Source organism: Ptychodera flava, unplaced genomic scaffold (assembly GCF_041260155.1).
Source record: "Ptychodera flava strain L36383 unplaced genomic scaffold, AS_Pfla_20210202 Scaffold_43__1_contigs__length_1316584_pilon, whole genome shotgun sequence".
Classification (NCBI taxonomy): Eukaryota; Metazoa; Hemichordata; class Enteropneusta; family Ptychoderidae; genus Ptychodera; species Ptychodera flava.
The window spans coordinates 704,184-721,692 of NW_027248365.1; the positions used below are offsets into that span (position 1 = coordinate 704,184).

The following is a 17,509-nucleotide window of genomic DNA, read 5'->3' on the forward strand; positions in this document are numbered from 1 at the left end:
TACCACTATAAACCGCGGGGGCGCCCTAGCCGATCGCAGTGTTCGTCTCATGGCGGCGGGTTTTGTACACTGTAAAAAATAGCGGACGCTAGACGCGTCTTTACGCGTTCAAAATGTACATGTCGGTGTTCAAATTTGAACGGCTAGTGTTCATATTGTTAACACTAGTGTTCATAATATTAACAATGATGTTCTAAACCTGAACACTATGTGTTAACAACGATCTCCTTCAAGTGTTCAAAAACTCAGCATCACAGAAATTTTACAATACTGTGAAACAATTAACAGTCTTTTGTGTTTTTTCTTTACAATGGCTATATTAAATTTACTATTGCTTCACTGTCCGGCAAAAGTACACGGATTTTGGTGTAACGAATTTCACACTAAGTGAAAAATATTTCCGGCCTACAATTGCTGAAAGCATGTTTTTTCTAAAAAAGGAAGTATACAAAATAATTTTACACGTTTATTACGGGTTGAAAGTTTAAAAATTAGAAAAGAAAATCAGAAAACCACCATGAACGTTTTAATTTTAACATCGGCGTGCAAGGGGCGTTCTACTTCTTAACACTTGGTGTTCAAGTTTGGTGTCTTTCCTATCCCATGATGCATCAAAACGGAAGTTGCGACATTTTTCTTGTAAGCGCACCCTGAAGTCGTGATCGTGCGGAAGCAAGACCAGAAAGGGTAAGTTTCCTCTCCAAAATAGTAAAAGGTATTCGATTTTTGAAGCATCTATATTATCGTCCTTTGAAATTAATTGTATTGTACCTTAATAGCTTAACTACGTGAAAAAACCTTTTTTCTTTCAGTGGCTGCTATACCAACAACTAGCTGTGACTACGCAGTGGTACTTTTGGCCATGGCGTATCGATCGATCTCACTCGGGTCAAGGGTCATCACAATACAACTGTAGTGATAACCCTTGACCTGAGCGCGATCGATACGCCTTGCATAGTACCGCTGCGTAATCACACTAACATATGTCTTTTAGTAAACACAATCGCATGTAAAACATCAGTTAAACATCGTAGAGTATACAATGTATTGTTTCAGCATATGAGAGTTTGGCTTTTTAATTTTAATCAATTGATCACAAGAAGCAGCAAATATTTTGTAACAGTTTTGAAGAGAGGCACTGTATATGAAAGTCTCCACTTTTCCTTATAATAATCAGCCCCTTGTCTTTCATTTAAAGTTTCATCTCGCCATATTACCTATTGTTGCATTTTTTCAGGATGTAAAAAGTTGGATTTAACTGAAAATCGAAGAGTTGTTATAGAAGCTGGTGGTACAGATAACGAAGAAGATGAGTGTACAGGTAGCTGTCTGGAAACAAGCTTGAGAAACTCAGCTCATCTCTAATGTAGATTTAAACTTCCAAGGGTCAGTACTGAATTTTGATAAATTTCTGTATTTTTGTTCTGAATTAATCTAAGCTTTGGTAGCATGCTATGATCAACTAAATGTTGCTGGGGAATAAGCTTTCACAGACGTGTAGTCTCCCTTATTTAAATTAAAGCTGATATTTCTTGTTAGCTCTTTCAAAATGTGTACATGAAAATCCATACATGCATTTATGAAAGTCATCTGTACACTCAGTCTCATCCATTTGAACACCATCTGACATCTTTGTATTTGCAGGCAGCTTTCAAGACAATATGACAAAATGTTTTTACATAAAAAAATTCAGCCTTGAATGGATGTGAAAGCGACAGACCATTCAGAGTAAAAATGTCCACTCTGAATTACTGATTTTTCTGAAATTTTCACTCTGAATTTTGTCACTTTCTGCTTCAATTTTTCATCCCCCCCCCTTGCATCTGATGAAGGAGACTTCACGTACTTTGAAAGCTTATGCCCTTGTAACATTTAGTTGATCATAGCCTGCTACCAAACCGTAAATTATTTTGTATTGTAGCTCAACACGTCTCTTGTACTTAGCAACTGTTTTTAGCTTTGCTGTCAGCTAAATAGGTGGATGTGTAGCATTGTCCTCAAATTTGTACTTCCAAGGTTTTTCTTCAAAACAGCCTGTGCGAATCCTTTAATATTTGGATTACAGGTCCCAAGGGATTACCCTAATCAGATATGTTCAAATTATGATGAAATATGCAAATTTATATTTTTTGAGGCTAATTTGCTATTTTTTGGAAAAAATCTTCTTCCCTTTTACTGACGTCTTTAATATATTTGTAAACATGTCCCTAAAAATGACCATCGTCAAATGTTGTGCTAGTTGTGATGAAATATTCAAATTTTATATTTCATGGCAATTTTTGTCATTTTGGTCAAACAATCTTTAAAAAATCTTTTTCAAAACTGCTAATCGAACAGCTTTGATATTTAGGACATAGATCTCTCTACTGGTAGTCTTTTTCAGATTGTTAAAATTATGCAGAAATTTGCAACTTTGTGTTTTTTTTGGCATTAAAGACATTTCAGACATTTTTAAGACATTGGGAATTACCAAAATGTGATATATTCAAGTTATGATGAAATGTTCATTTTTAGCTCACATTTGGTTTACCAATGTGAGGTTATGAGCGAATCAGTTCATTTGCATCTGATTTACATGTCTGTATATTTGGGTATGTGCGGAGTATGTCCGTCACACACAAAGGCTCCCATACCGCCAAGCTACCATCTCAGTATTTGGTGTACAGGTAGATGCAGGGGTTGAGATGTGCATTTGTTCAAATGAACACATCAGTGTCAAAAATGTGCAAATGAGTAAGAAAAAGTGAAATCCTGCAAATGTACAGGAGGCATGCCATTGAGAAACAGGCAAACTCTACTGATCTTGACTCATTTCCTGTCATTGTTTATGAACTGTTACATATTAACTGACCAGCTGCAACCATAGACAGTAGATAGGGAAGACTGTTTATACTAAACTAAGAGGGGATTGTTTTCTGATATGCATGTTGCTAAAGTTGACCTCCAGTAACTAAAGTTAGACCTTAATTACTTTTGTCATTCTTGTTTTTCTGGTTTAAATATTTTCTTGTCGTTTTTCTGTTTGTACTGTGCAGAAATCATTGCCATAACATCAACGTAGAATTTCCTCCACTGAAAAGATAGAAACATTTATTGTTGATCATTGTAACTCCATACTGGTATATACCAAATCTGATAAATTTGAGCGAACCTGATAATGTCGTATTTTTTCATTTAAGGGTGATTTTTACCATTTTTTAGTAAAACAAATTGTATAAAAATTAATAGCAGGGTACACCAGAATTTGAAAGGTCTTTACGAATATGTTTTAAATTTCTGAGAAGTATATTTTTGAAATGTCACCATTTATTTCAGGGTTTATTTAAAGATATTACAAACAAACAACCTTTTTTTATGAAGGACTTTGTTGGACAAGGAAATAGGTTTTACCCTGCCAAGGACCCACTTCCCCACTTCTGCATGTGTGTCTTACTGTGACACTTTGACAACTTGACATGTTGTGTTTACTTTAGTGTGGACAACTATATGCCATGTGCACCAGAGAAGCCTTGACTAACTTCTTTTTTCTTCAAAATTTACTATTGTCCATATAGGAGGAAATGTCTTTAAGAAACCATCTTACAAAATGGAGTATGCATTTCATACATATACGTCTTTTCAACAATAAGTATGCCAAATTTTGAGCTTTTTCAGATGATTTTTGTACGTTTTAAACAAGTATGAACATAAAACGTAATCCACAATATGGTGATTTTTATTGCTTATGTTTTTGATAGGAGGTGTTAACACTGTTGGTTTTTTCCTCTGACAAACTTTACATACAAAGTTGCAATGTTTATTTACCCATTTTACAGTAAATTATTGTATTTTACTCTAGAAATGTTTCGTGTATTTTTAGAATAAATAATTTTACTGGATATCAATGGTCTGTAATGTTATTTCAAGGCTTGAACAACCGTGAACGCCCAAAATTAAAGGTGTTCAACAAGCGCGCATCATGGTTCTAGCCTTTAACACACTTATCGTTGAACGGCGTCCATGCGTTCAAAAAGTGTTACAGCCCTTTGAACGCGTAAAAGCGTTCAATTTTTTGAACACATTTCCTGTGCAACGTGTGTTCAGATATGGAACACCATGGTGTTCAATATAATGTCTTATGAACACGTAGCGTTCAAAATCTGCACACGTGTGTTCAAAAATTGAACGTTGGTTGAACACGTAGTGTTAAATTTCTGAACGTCTAGAGCGTTCAAAAGTGTTACAAAAAGGCGTTTAAATTGGTGTTCTATCCTTGAACACTTAACTTTACAGTGTATCCTCAGTCCGTTTCCAAAGAACGGTGAGTGCAGCTCGATTTGGCTTTGAATGTTGCTTAATTATTGAGCATCAAATTTACAGAGGATACAATAACACTTAATTTTCATTTGAATAGATTTTGTCTGATATGGCAGTAACACTTCCGAGTGCAACTTATGTCGCAAACTCACGTCCTAAATTTGTCAATTGACATGGAAGTTCAATGTTGTTTCGCTTCTAGGTAGTTTTCAGTTTCGAGAGTCAATTGAAATGCTCCTTCCTGTAATCTATACAGGTGAAAATATTCGACAGCTAAATTATGTAGGAATTTCGAATAACAAAATTTTTATGGCTGTTGTATTTCACAGGTTTTCAGTACCTTGGCACTGCATTTGCACTGATAGCTAAAGTTGGCGCTGCGGCTGCCTTCTGGTCTGGTTTCGTACAAGTGGCCGAACTCTTCCAACAGTTGTCGGGTAAGTCTTTGATTATATTTGCTGAAACACACACACACATATGGGCTACGACATGATATGTTGCTTCTTTTCTCAAATAGACAAAGCTGGAGATGTAAGTTTCATTGGTACCCATTGGTCCTTACAAGTACCGTAAATTGTACCATTGTCTTGGAATCTACAATTCCTAATCTGTCTTTGCAACAATGACATTGGGCATTTTCACGTTTGCAGATTGTAACGACGAGTTTAACACCAAGCATTTCGATATGCTGTTGGCAGAACGACAAAGACTTTGCATTTATAAACAGAACATACACAGGATATTAGTCGTAAGTTACGGCTAACGGAGCTTTAACCAACCGAAGTCTATCATTCATTTATTCTCGTTAGGACACTGTTTTGATCAATAGTTCTTGGGCCAGACTCGAAGGAAGGAACTAACAAGCGATGTGTGGTACGCAAAACTTCATCTGAATCGGGTTATAGACCTGATAAAATGTCTATTTCATCATTTGCGTTTCAGTAACAGTGGTGTAAGCGTTTGTATTCTGGTAAGTCGTGTATCGTCAATTATTATGCCCTTCTTGCGATTGTTGTCCGATGTATGGCAGCCTCTTCCGTACGTCATCATGGGATCCTTGACAGCATCATCAGGTGCTTTGGTGTTATTGGTGCCGGAAACGAAAAACCGTCCCGTACCAGCGACGATTGAAGAGTTTGAAATGCTCCACAAGTGAGTGTGTTGGTTTTGATAATTTCGTTTGCCTGTATCTGTGACGAAGGTAGTTTCTCTCACACGCAGGTTAAAGAGAGGCAGTCGTCGGAACTCTGCTCAAAGGTTGCCGGGGACCCCGGCGATCGATGTAAACACTGTAAACGATGTTTGATTAAACGAATATCATACAATTTAAATCTTACAGCTAAGGCGACTTGATGCATCCAGATATCATATATGAAATACATTGTTTGTAACAAGAAAGTCGCACACGCGCAGTTCCGACGACTGCCTCCCTTTAATGCACTGGGTGGTCATCAACACTAGTAAAAATGTTAATTAAAACAACAAGAGCGAAATTATAAAATGATTTGGATACAAACCGTATTGGAGGCGAATGCACAGAGAAGTTAATTCCCTTTTACGAGGATTTTACGAAGTTTGGACGCAACATTGTGTTTGAATGATGTGGAAATATAATTAATACTTAATGAATGAACATGAGAATTTCAAGTGATGTATCTCAACGACCTCTCGCATGGTAATATCCTGACAGAAGGCAATCGTCTATGGTAATATACCTGTAAATGTGTTCAGACTATGAGTTGATGTTGTAATTAATTTTCGTAATGGGTTTCACTGTTTCATACTCTGTACGTACTGGCGACAGTGTATCGGTCGATGGTATGGAGCTAGAACAGTCTGTACAGCACTGTGGAATCAATCAGATTTGTTTAAGGTAGAATGCGCCTCGGGGACAGATATTAACTTTTACAATTCTTGTCTGATCTACCACTTGTGAGGGTGCATTTTGAAGCTCTTAATGTAAGCAAAGATTTTCACCGTCTTAGTTTTTTGAAAATCGAAAATTTTATTTTCTCTCCATGGACTTAACGCAGGGATGGCGGCCATTTTGAATTTCAAATATCGGTAAATCTCGGGTGATTTGTTTCTCTAGCATCAAAATTTGCGAAGTGACCCCAGATTTTATTCTTGATTTTTTGAAAGAAAATGGGTGAAGTTCTTTTAGGAAAGTTTGAGCAAATGTTTAAGTCTCTCACTTTCGAGGAGCATACTACCTTAAACGGCACTAATCATTGTTCTTGTCTGGAACAAAATTTCCGTGATGTTACAGCATGTAAATAAGCCTGTTGTTGACACTCTTACCCAAAGTATTAAAAAATTGCACATAGTTGTTTCGACCAGCTTTTCCAGCGGTACGATTTTGTCATGCATACTGATTTAAATACCTATACAGCATACGTTTATATCTTTTCTCTCAACAGAAAACAAAGAAAGGCGAGGGGAAGGGACGACATTGCTGTGGTATCCGGAAAGACAGGCCACACGCTCTGTGAATCTGGCATGATTTGTGATGTGTGATAGCTTGTCTCTGATTGTCGTATGGTTCAGCTGTGCTTGTCGGATTCTTCAAACGGTTCGTTCAGTTCAGAGGAGATCCGAAACACTGGCCTGACTTTTTCCAGAGTACGGGAGCCGCTGCTCTGAACAAACTATTTCTTCGTGCGCGATCGCATGTGACAAAGTCTGAACTAATCAGCTGGACTTTGAACATAGAATGAGGTCATATTTGAAAGATAACTGGGAGCAAACCCTTGATTACACTAAAAGTCAAGACTAACATATTAAAAACAAATCGCTGTGTAACCACGGCAACTGGTACAGAACTGGAGTGATATGAAGAGTGATTTTTGAACGAGTTACAATTCTTGCAGCCACGTTTAGAACACGTTGAATCTGAATAATTGAATTATTCACTGATTATTCGGAAGTCCGTACAACAGAGAGTTACAGAAAGCAGCGACAAGTTGTTCTGCGGTAGATCTTGATAAATATTTACGAATACGCGCAATGCATCGTAGATGAAAGGTTGCTGTACGGCAGATCTCTGATAAATGAGTTCTCAGAGTGAGATGAGAGTCAAGGATGGCGCCCAGGCTAAGCCTGATAGCTAACAGGAATTTTAGCATCCCATACACCAATTTCTGTAATATTTCTATCTAACGGATTATACTAGGAGGAAATTGCATATTCCATTATCATCGTTTAAAGTGAGAAAATTGGTAGACATCCAGATCTTACATCTGAAATGCAATTTTCAAGATTGAAACAATTCTAATGGCAATGTCCCTGTTGAAACACACGTACAATGTTGAATCATCAGCATAAAAACTATAAAGACATCAATGACTGGCCATTCATTATCCGAATGGAGAAGTATAAACCTTGAAAGAATTGAACCTAACACTGATCCCTGAGGTACCCCGGTATCAAGTGGATGAAATGATGATTGAGTGGAATTTATAAGAACACATTGACTTCCATTTGAAAGATATGACTCAAACCACTGAAGTGCATAACCAGAAAGACCAAATGGTCTCTTAAACGATGTAATAGAATAGTGTGGTTGAAAGTATCAAATATAGCAGAAAGGTCAAGTAAAACCAAGAATACATCACAACTCATCATCGAGGGCAAGCAAATATCGTAACACTTGGGCAAAAAGGACCCTAAATGTGAGTACAGCGGGGTACAGCGCCCCCGCGGACAACGCTTTGGGCTGGTTGCTAGTGACGACAGCGAACATTGTATCAATTTCATTTCAATAAAATATCGATCGAAATTGCTCGCCTGTCGCTCGTATTTTCAGGTTACGCCATGATTTTTTCCATGACAGCCCGTATATATTGACTTATGTACCATAAAATCAACGTATCGGTTGTTTTCTTCCACTCAAATTGAATCGAAGACAATTTGTTTAGTTTTGGTGATACTTTTATGTCTCAGCATATTTTGGCGCTCTTTGGACAAGTTTGGCGCCATGCGACAGCGGGTATGCAACACAACATTGTAACAATTCGCAACAAAAGAATATCGATCGATAACGTTCACTACACGTTCACAGTGGAGACTCTACACCAGTTCGCTTTCGTTTCGTGTTATTTTTACCAATTTACTGCGATATTCATGGTTCATATTCACCCAAATTTTGTATAAAAGACAACAACCTGACAGGTATTTGATCTTACAATTTAGGACACACTTGCTGATTATTTGCGTCAATTTCAGACCCTTGTCTGCACATGTAAACGCCGTCAGATCGCCATATTGTTGACGACAACAGTATATTTCAGTGATCAGAATAAATAGAATGGCAATAAAAAAATTTAACGAAGTAATTCAAAAATCTAAAACGATACGATTTTTGCTTATTAGTCAGAGGGTCATTGTACCAATTTTCATTATCATTGGTTCAGAATTGAAAAATTTGAACCGGCGAGAAGTTTGCAATGTGTTCGGTCGATCGGACGCGCATAAACGCCATTGTTTTCTATGGGAATCGAGATTATTCGGCACATCGTAAAATGAAAAATACATCTGAAAAAACCCGCCGGAGCAACTTTTTCATTTCGCTGTTATTTCTCACAATATTTGAGATTGAGCATCTCATGAAGGTTCACTAAAACTCTATGGTTTTCGATTTTTGAATTTCCCTCTTATTTTTCTGAAATGACGAGTTTACGATCGTTTGTGCTGTTGGCCGTGTTTTCGCCTATTTTTACATAGAGTATTTTCGCTTCGGTATTTTAAGAATTCCTTCATGAATTATTGCCGAAATTCATAATGGACAGAGGAACATATGAGGAAATGGAATCTGCATCTCTTTCCTGAATATTTAGCTGTGCGGCTAGGAAATTCGGCGAAGTTTTCAACATTACGCGGAAGCTTGATTTGGCTCTCTTTTAAACCTTTACGAGCAGTTTTTCACTATACTGTGCTTGGCTTGTTGTTAGTATATAGATTGCATTGGTTCATAATACGTTCTAATCATCTTCGATAAAAACGGCAAATTTGAAACAGGTCAAAATTTTTTAGAATTTCCTGGTTCAGAGATGGTTTTTAAGAATTGGTTTAACAACGGCTAACTTAAATACATCAGGTATACAAAACCATGGCTGCAAAGATTCGGTGAAAATCTCAGTAAGATATGCATTTACAACAACAGGGTTCTTAAAAATCTTCTTGGGAATTGGGTCTAAGCACAATAGGTTGATGACGAACTTCGGACCGGATTATGTTATGTATTTTGTCAGCAGTTATTGGTTAAAAACATCGAGTTTACACTGAATACGTGCTTCAGTGGTAGACTTTTGAATGTTGATAATTAGAAATGGCGGGTAAAGTATCTTTCGCCGGAGTTTCTCTACCGCGCGAGTCAATGTGATGGTACATTTCGATCAACGTATTAGAAAAGCATGTTCTAAATTTTGAAGATTCGACGCCAAGCACGGCCAATTTATCAACAATCATCGTTGAGACCGAAGGATAACAAAAAGAATATGAAAATCGTCTATGAGCGTACAGTGCTCGTTGAAGTGCGTCTCGGCACAGATATTCTCAAACTTTTACAATATTATTTTGGCCTACCACTTGTAGGGGCTCATTTTAAAGCTTATGGAGTAAATACAATTTGCACTGGGTTAGTTTTGTGAAATCGAGAATTTTTATTTTCCCGTATAAAGATACCATGAGAATGGCGGCCATTGTGAATGACTGATATCGGTAAATGTTCAGTAGTTTGTTTCTCTAGGACCAAACTTTGTACGGTAACGCGGATTTTGATTCATGATTTTGAAGAGAGTGGTTGAAAGTTTGTTTTAGGAAAGTTTGAGCAAACGATTTAGTCTTTCATTTTCGAGGCGCCCACTACCTTAATATGCTATACGTAATCTCTGGCGACGACGCATTCAAGACAGACTATTGCCTAGTTAATCATGCATTAGAATATCCATTTACATAGCTGCTCAACCGTTTTGTAAGTTAGAGTGACCGTGAAAAAAATCGAAAGCTGAATAGCTCTTGGTTAAACAGAATGTAACCTTACATAATGTCGCAGCTCCCGACTATTAAACAATCAAGTTTTTTTGTAGTAGTCGAAAAGGTCAACATCTATTGTCATACTTATTAGAAACAATGCATTGAACTCCTCGTTCTACTTTCCATAGTATTCTTTTGGATTCAGTTTAATGTTTTGAAATGGTAGAAAATAGGTTGCATTCACAAACATCTCTGGAGTTTGGGGTGGAAGACTTAACAGAGAGGATTTGAAAATATCAAGGGTATCTGTTTGGGTGCATTTGAAAGGATGTGGGGACTTAAAGGGGGAACTCAAAATGAAACTGTCTTTAATTTATATGAAATAAACATTCACGGTCTCTTGAATAAAAATTAAAAAAAAAATTGTATGGAAAAACACATCCGTACGGTAGTGTATTTTTTCTGAAGAAGAAGAAGTCAGGAGAAGAACAATGACTCCTCTAGCCAATCAGAATTTGCACACGAACACAACCCTAAGCCAATAAGGGAGCCGCCATTATTTACAATCTGGGGTCGGAGGAATGTAAGGGGGTCACTAAAATTGAAAGCTACAAGTGTGTTGCTCAAAATATGGGGAGAAAGAAGGGTGGTTACTCAATTTTTGGTGCAAAATAAATTTAAACACCTCTCAGATTGCACCATTGCACTTATCAGTTTCTCTAAAATTTTCGATGCGAGGGGAGGGGGACACCCCTTCTCTTGCCCTCCGCCACCATGGTGTTCTAACAGTTTTACTTAGTGAATAAAAACAAATTAAATGCCTCTCAGATTGCACTATTGCACACATCAATTTCTCAAGATTTTCCACATAAGATAAGGAACACTCCCCTCTCACACTCTTCCCTTCAGCCTCCGGCGTGTTGTCCTCCTTGTACTTTCAAACTCTGCCCCCGCCAGATATCCTAGTGAAAACATTGTCATGCTACCCATCCAAATTAAAACAATACCATATTTGGATACTGATTATAGCGTGAGCTTTTATATCTATATTTTGTTGCGACTTTGAATTTCATTTCGTTGGTTTCACCGTTTTCAACCGTCATGAGATAACTGATGATAATGAGCAGGGTACAAAATGATTTGTAAGACTTACTATTTGAAAGATCTTTACTATTGCTGTATTTTTGTACATTTTACAAATAACTGTATTGATATTAAACGTTTCTATGTGGTGAGGCAATTACTTTTTTTTGTGTTAGAGAGAAGGGTTACTCAATTCATCATAGTTGGCGGGGAGGGGAAGTTACTAGAAATTTTGGATATCAGATAAAATACCTCCGACCCCCCAGGCCGTAAATGATGACGGCTCCCTAAATACAATCTTTTACTCATTACGATTGCCGAATCTGTATATTAATATCCCTACTTAATATCATCTCAATATTGATACTGTCAGTTTGCAAAACAACTGTCTGAAGTGATAAGTTCCTACACATGCTGAGACAAACGTACTGAAATGCAGTCCAGGCATGTCATCGGATATGTCAAGTGACGTATTAAGGTATTTTGCTTTTGTTTTTTTAAGAGGAGGGGTCGGTGGAAATCAGGGGGGTGACTTTTACGAAACCATTTTTAAGGGGAGTAAATTTGTCTCTATTCGACTCAATGGTTCTATTCGGACTCAATCGTTTTCAATACTTTTCTCAGCTGATCTACCACTTTAGGGAGCTCATTTTGAAGCTCTCTGATGAGCAAGAAAGATGTTCACCTTCTTAGTCGTTCGGAAACCGAACATTTTATTTTCTCTCACAGAGTTAACACAGGGATGGCGGCCATTTTGAATTTCAAATATCGGTAAATGTCAGACAAATTAGTTGTCTTACATCAAGCATTGCTCGGTGACCCCTGTCATTATTCTTGATTTCCTTCATCATTGAGGAAAGTTTGAGCAAAAGTTTAAGTCTTTGACTTCGGAGTCGCGTACAACCTTAAACACATGACCCCACTATCACAAAGGCAACAATGGACCAAATAAATTCGCTCGCTCTGACAATTAAGCGTCAGCAACAGTGAGGTTAAATTTAGATTCAGCTGCTCTATAATACGCTGGGTATGTAAAAGGTTTATCTGTGACGCTTTGCCTGGAAACCAGGGTCTGCAAACGAAAACAAAGCATTCTGTACAGATTTGGAGTAAATGTATAGAGGTTCTGACGACCATCGATTCGGAATCTCGCGAGAAAATCCACAATGTAGCCGCCAAATGTTATCTTGTAGCATCTGGTACCGGAGCGAGGTTAGAGTATCACCCTACTTGAGCTTGTGACAATTTGCATGCCAACCGGCAAAGCCGAAGGCGGCGTTATCAGCGAGCACAAAGGTCTTTCTCCATGCAGTGATTGTTACATCACGTTGTTCGAACGTTGTTGTTGTTTTGGCGCACAAAGGGACATGATCTGCAATGCTGAAATTATAGACATCATGGGTGCCAGGACGGACTGGGATGGATTTCGATACAATACTCGCCTCCTTGGGCGACTTTGGACCGTATCAAAGGAAGCTCTTTGTGTTTAACGCGGCTTTCTTGGTGACAGTCCCATTCATCGTATTTGCGCAAGTTTTTACAAGCGACGATGTCGACTTCGTGTGCCTGGCTGAGATTCAAAACGGGTCATCTCCAAACTCGACGTCTTTGAGAGCAACTCGGATCGTTAAAAATAAAGACCGATATGACCTTTTGGAGAACGCGCTCGACGGAAACTGGTCAACGGTGTACACGAGTACCGATCATTTATCGGGTCGAGACAACGGCACTTTGCCCTTTGATACGACTATAAAAGGCCGAACGTGCATGAAATGGGGTTACGACCGATCGCAGCACCAATCCACCACAGTCACTGAGGTAAACACGTGTGATACACTGACCGACTTTATCAAAACTGTTTGTTGCTTTTTTTAACTTTTCCCCCGGAAAGCAGTATTAATAAATACACACGCTTTTTAAAATGCGAATTAAAAAAGCCAGTGTGGTTCGGTTTGAAAGACGTGTGATTGTTGGATACACATTTGCACATAGATTTTGCTGGCTGTGCCACTCGCTCATACGCACAAATGGGCCAAAGTAACTTATTCACCATCAGACGGCAGACGGAAACGCCTATTTAACAGCGCATGCATGCAGATATTATAGTTTGATTTGCGTCAATAATTGGCGGAAAGATAAGGGACTGGTCAGTTTCTTCAGTCTGGGGGCGATGGATTATTTTTTGCCGCCGTTAAAAGTGGCCGACCCCCCCCCCCACAATTCAAACTTTCGAAAACAGGTGACGCCCCTATTCCAACTTTCGAAAACAGGATGACACACCGGCAACTTGAAAGGTAAAATGTGATATATATATATAATATATATATATATATATATATATATATATATATATATATATATATATATATAAAGTATATTAGGTAACACGTTTGGAACTAAATTGGGATAATTGGATAGTGAAGTAATGTCGGTTTAATCGGAAAATGTAAGCTCATCTGCCTTAAGTTATAGACTTGTTTTTATAATTAATTTGTAATATTGCAACATTTAGCTATAGGGCACCTGACGTCTTTGAGAAATTTGGAAAATAAAGAGATCAAATTATCCCAAATTAGTTACAATCGTGTTAGGTCTATTTTAGGTATTTTTAACCCCTCAGTCATTCTTTGTTTCGGTGAAATTGTTGACATGTCAGTTGCAATGTAGGAATTGTAAATTTTCTATCTTAAACTTTAAATACAGTATTTTATGCATAACCAGATTTTCCAGAAATGTTGAACATAAATGGATGCCAATCATTAATATCTCAGAGAGAAAAGCAGTAAATCAAAAACTTTAGATGGTATTTAGACTGTTGCCAGTCATCAAATTACATCTCTTAAGAAGCAATAGAGACATAATTTTATAAGTTGTGGCCATTTTTAATGTTGAAACAATAAAAACACAGCTAATAATGACAAAAACGCTTCTCTAAATTATCATTTTACTCATGAAAAACACCTTTTACTTGAAAAGGAAGTATAATAGTTTGCATCAATAAGAACGAAAAATATCTTGTCATTTTGTTCTCTATGTCAGTATAACTCATCAATAACATGATTGGAACTAATTCGGGATAATTATGGACATGAAGTAATGTCGATTTTATCTACAAATGTAATTTCATCTGCTTTCCTTTTTACGGTACAAACTTGCTTTTATGAGTATATTGCAAGATTCAGCTATAGGGCACCTAACACTTTTGAGAAATTTGAATAATATGAAAATCCAATTATACCAAATTAGATCCAATCGTGTTCAATGTGAAATATCAGTGCAAGTTGCTTTTTTATACTGAATTCTCAAAGAGAAAACAGAAAAGGACCAGAAATTTGACATACTTGTCAAATGAACATCAGATTTCATAATGATTTAATAATACACTTTGTAAAACAGACTTTCCATTTCCAAACATCAAGATATCTCTGATATATAAAGATAATATAAATTTAAGTTATGTGCCCTGAGGGCGCGTCGAAAACTGTGGCTGAATGATGCAATATGAGGCTGGTATGATGCCTTCCAAAACAAACTTCCAATATGCAAACATCTCTCTCTCCCCCCCCCTCCTCTCTCTCTCTCTCTCTCCTCTCTCTCTCTCTCTCTCTCTCCTCTCCTCTCTCTCTCTCTCTCTCTATTTGATATATGAAAGGCCAGTAGAGAAATTGTACGTATATAAAGTTTCATATATTAAAGTTACACGCCCTAAGGTCGAGCCGAAAAAATACAACTGAATGATGAAATTTGTGGCTTGTGTGGTATGTTTTTAAAACATATAGGCAAGTATGAGCCCGTGTTGTACTTCAAAAATATACTGACCCCTCTATTAGGCATTTCAAAAACATGGTGACCCACCATCTCCAAAGTCAAAAACAGGGTGACACCCATACATCCATCGGCTCCCCAGGCCGAAGAAACTGACCGGTCACGGTCCCTAAGGAGGCTTCATATCACCATCCTTATTGACATCGAAATCTCGAAAGACAAACAACAAAGGCGTGACTCGTGATGTTGTTTGCTTTGTATAGTGGAACCTGGTGTGTGACAGAAAATGGCTGAGGGAACTAGCCCAGTCTGCAGTCTATGCGGGAATGACAGTTGGATCCGGCATCTACGGAACTATTTCGGACAGGTGACTACAATCCACCATTACATGTGTTGATGTATACTTGTAATAAGACTTGCGGTCGCAGACGACCTCACAAATAACAAAAAATTTTGCACGCACCATTTTGAAAAATCATATAAGACCTCATTTTAGGGACTGGTCAGTTTCTTTGGCGTCGGGGCGGTGATTATTTTTTGCCGACGTCAAATAGTGGCTTACCCCCCCCCCCCCCTACCCCATTCCGGTTTTCGAAAACAGAGTTACACCCTTCCCCCCATTCCAACTTTTAAAGATAGGGTGACCCCCGCGACAAATCGGGAATGTTTCATATTTGTCGTATGTACTGCAGATTTCATAATGATAAGTACACTTTGCAAAACAGACTTTCAAGCTGCAAACATGCAGATATCTCTGATATATATGTCTGAATATTAAAGTTACGCGCCAAAACGACGCGCCGAAAAATGCATTTGAATGATGAAATTCATGGCTGGTACGATGTATTTTAGGCAGGTATGACTCCGTGTTGTAATTAAAAAACGCACTGACCCCCCCCCCTCCCTATTGAGCATTTCAAAAACATGGTGACCCCCATCACAAGTCCAAAGTCAAAAACAGGTGACCCCATGAATCCACCGGCCCCCTGGCCGAAGAAACTGACCAGTCCCTTCTTTATGTCAGTAGATAAACCTTTATTCCCTCCTCTATAACCTCTTCAAATTTATTGATCAGAAAATTTACATTTTGAAAATTAATGTAATGTTTAGGGCCATGACATATTATAAATATAAGACTTAGCTTTGCATCTCAATGAACAGAGCGCTGGTTTTTTTTGCCATCCATATACCCGCAATGCATTATCACAAGAAGTGTGTCCTATCGAAGATATTATTTTATTTTGTCATGACTGTAAATCGACCCCTTGTGTTATTTATCAATTGTTTTTCGTCATTGATGATAATTGTATGTTGCCCCTTTAAATCGCTGGCAATTTCAAATAATCGCCCTCGGTTCCATGAATAGCAATCGTGCATGTCGCTACCATCATACGTGGAATGTTAGCATACCTCTGTCCAACGATGTGTGACGATTCTGGGTGTGTTATCGTCTGTGTTATGGTCTAAAGTGACTGTTAATTATAGCGTTCATGCACAGACAGTCTACAATCGATGGTTCATGTTATAGCCGTACTGTCCGTGAGACATGCCGCTGTGAATCCTATCATTGAGATACAAGCAACAGAGAAAGTGTCTCACATGAAAATTATACAAACTACTTATCATTTATCGTGGTCATTACCGCTCCGTACTGTTTGTTCACAGTAATTGCATATAATACATATTATCCGTCCATTGCTTTGGAACGATATTCCCTCCTATATAAGAAATGTTGAAAATGTGTCATTATTCTAAAATCGACTGCTTAGGATTTTGTTTACTAAATTTAAGTATAAAGGCTTTTCCTTAGATTATTCTTTCCATCTGTCCTTATTTGTATGACATCTATTAAACTCGGGACAGATTGTTTTCTACTAGCGATGTATATTTCTAAGGTCTCTGATGTAAAATACAATCATTTTGTAAATCAGACTACCCTCTTTAAATAAAGTGTAAATAAAATACATAAATCAATAAATGGTTGTTTAAAGAGCCCACGCTCCCAATTTCAGTAGCTACTGTACACTCTACCTTCTGTTCATTGACGGTAGTTATAAATGCATAAACTCTTCTGACAAATAGTCCCCAATGGTTATTAATGGATGTCCCTTCGGTAGTATGGATGGACAGCTAGTACCTCCTATTCACTGTCGACAGTCACGTGTAGTGATACATTTTCATATTCACTTGTGATTTTAGATTATGACTGAAATGATGCATATTTCTATCTGATATTTAGGTATGGAAGATTGCCGTCGATAGCCTCGGCTTTGTTTATCCAAAGCGTATTTTGCTTCCTGTCAGCGGTATCACCACATCTCGCCATGTTTATTTTCTGTCAGTTCATCGTTGGGTGCACATACCCAGGTGTACTGGTGGCATCATATACATA

The 17,509-nt window shown here is 37.8% G+C and overlaps 1 long non-coding RNA gene across 1 annotated transcript; it reads left to right on the top strand.

Annotated features, from left to right (window-relative positions):
- The first annotated feature begins 12,652 nt into the window (after positions 1–12,652).
- LOC139128095 (uncharacterized) lies at positions 12,653–17,509 on the top strand. The gene is made up of 3 exons (XR_011551181.1): positions 12,653–13,170; positions 15,381–15,484; positions 17,357–17,509. It is a non-coding gene; the product is annotated as an uncharacterized lncRNA (long non-coding RNA).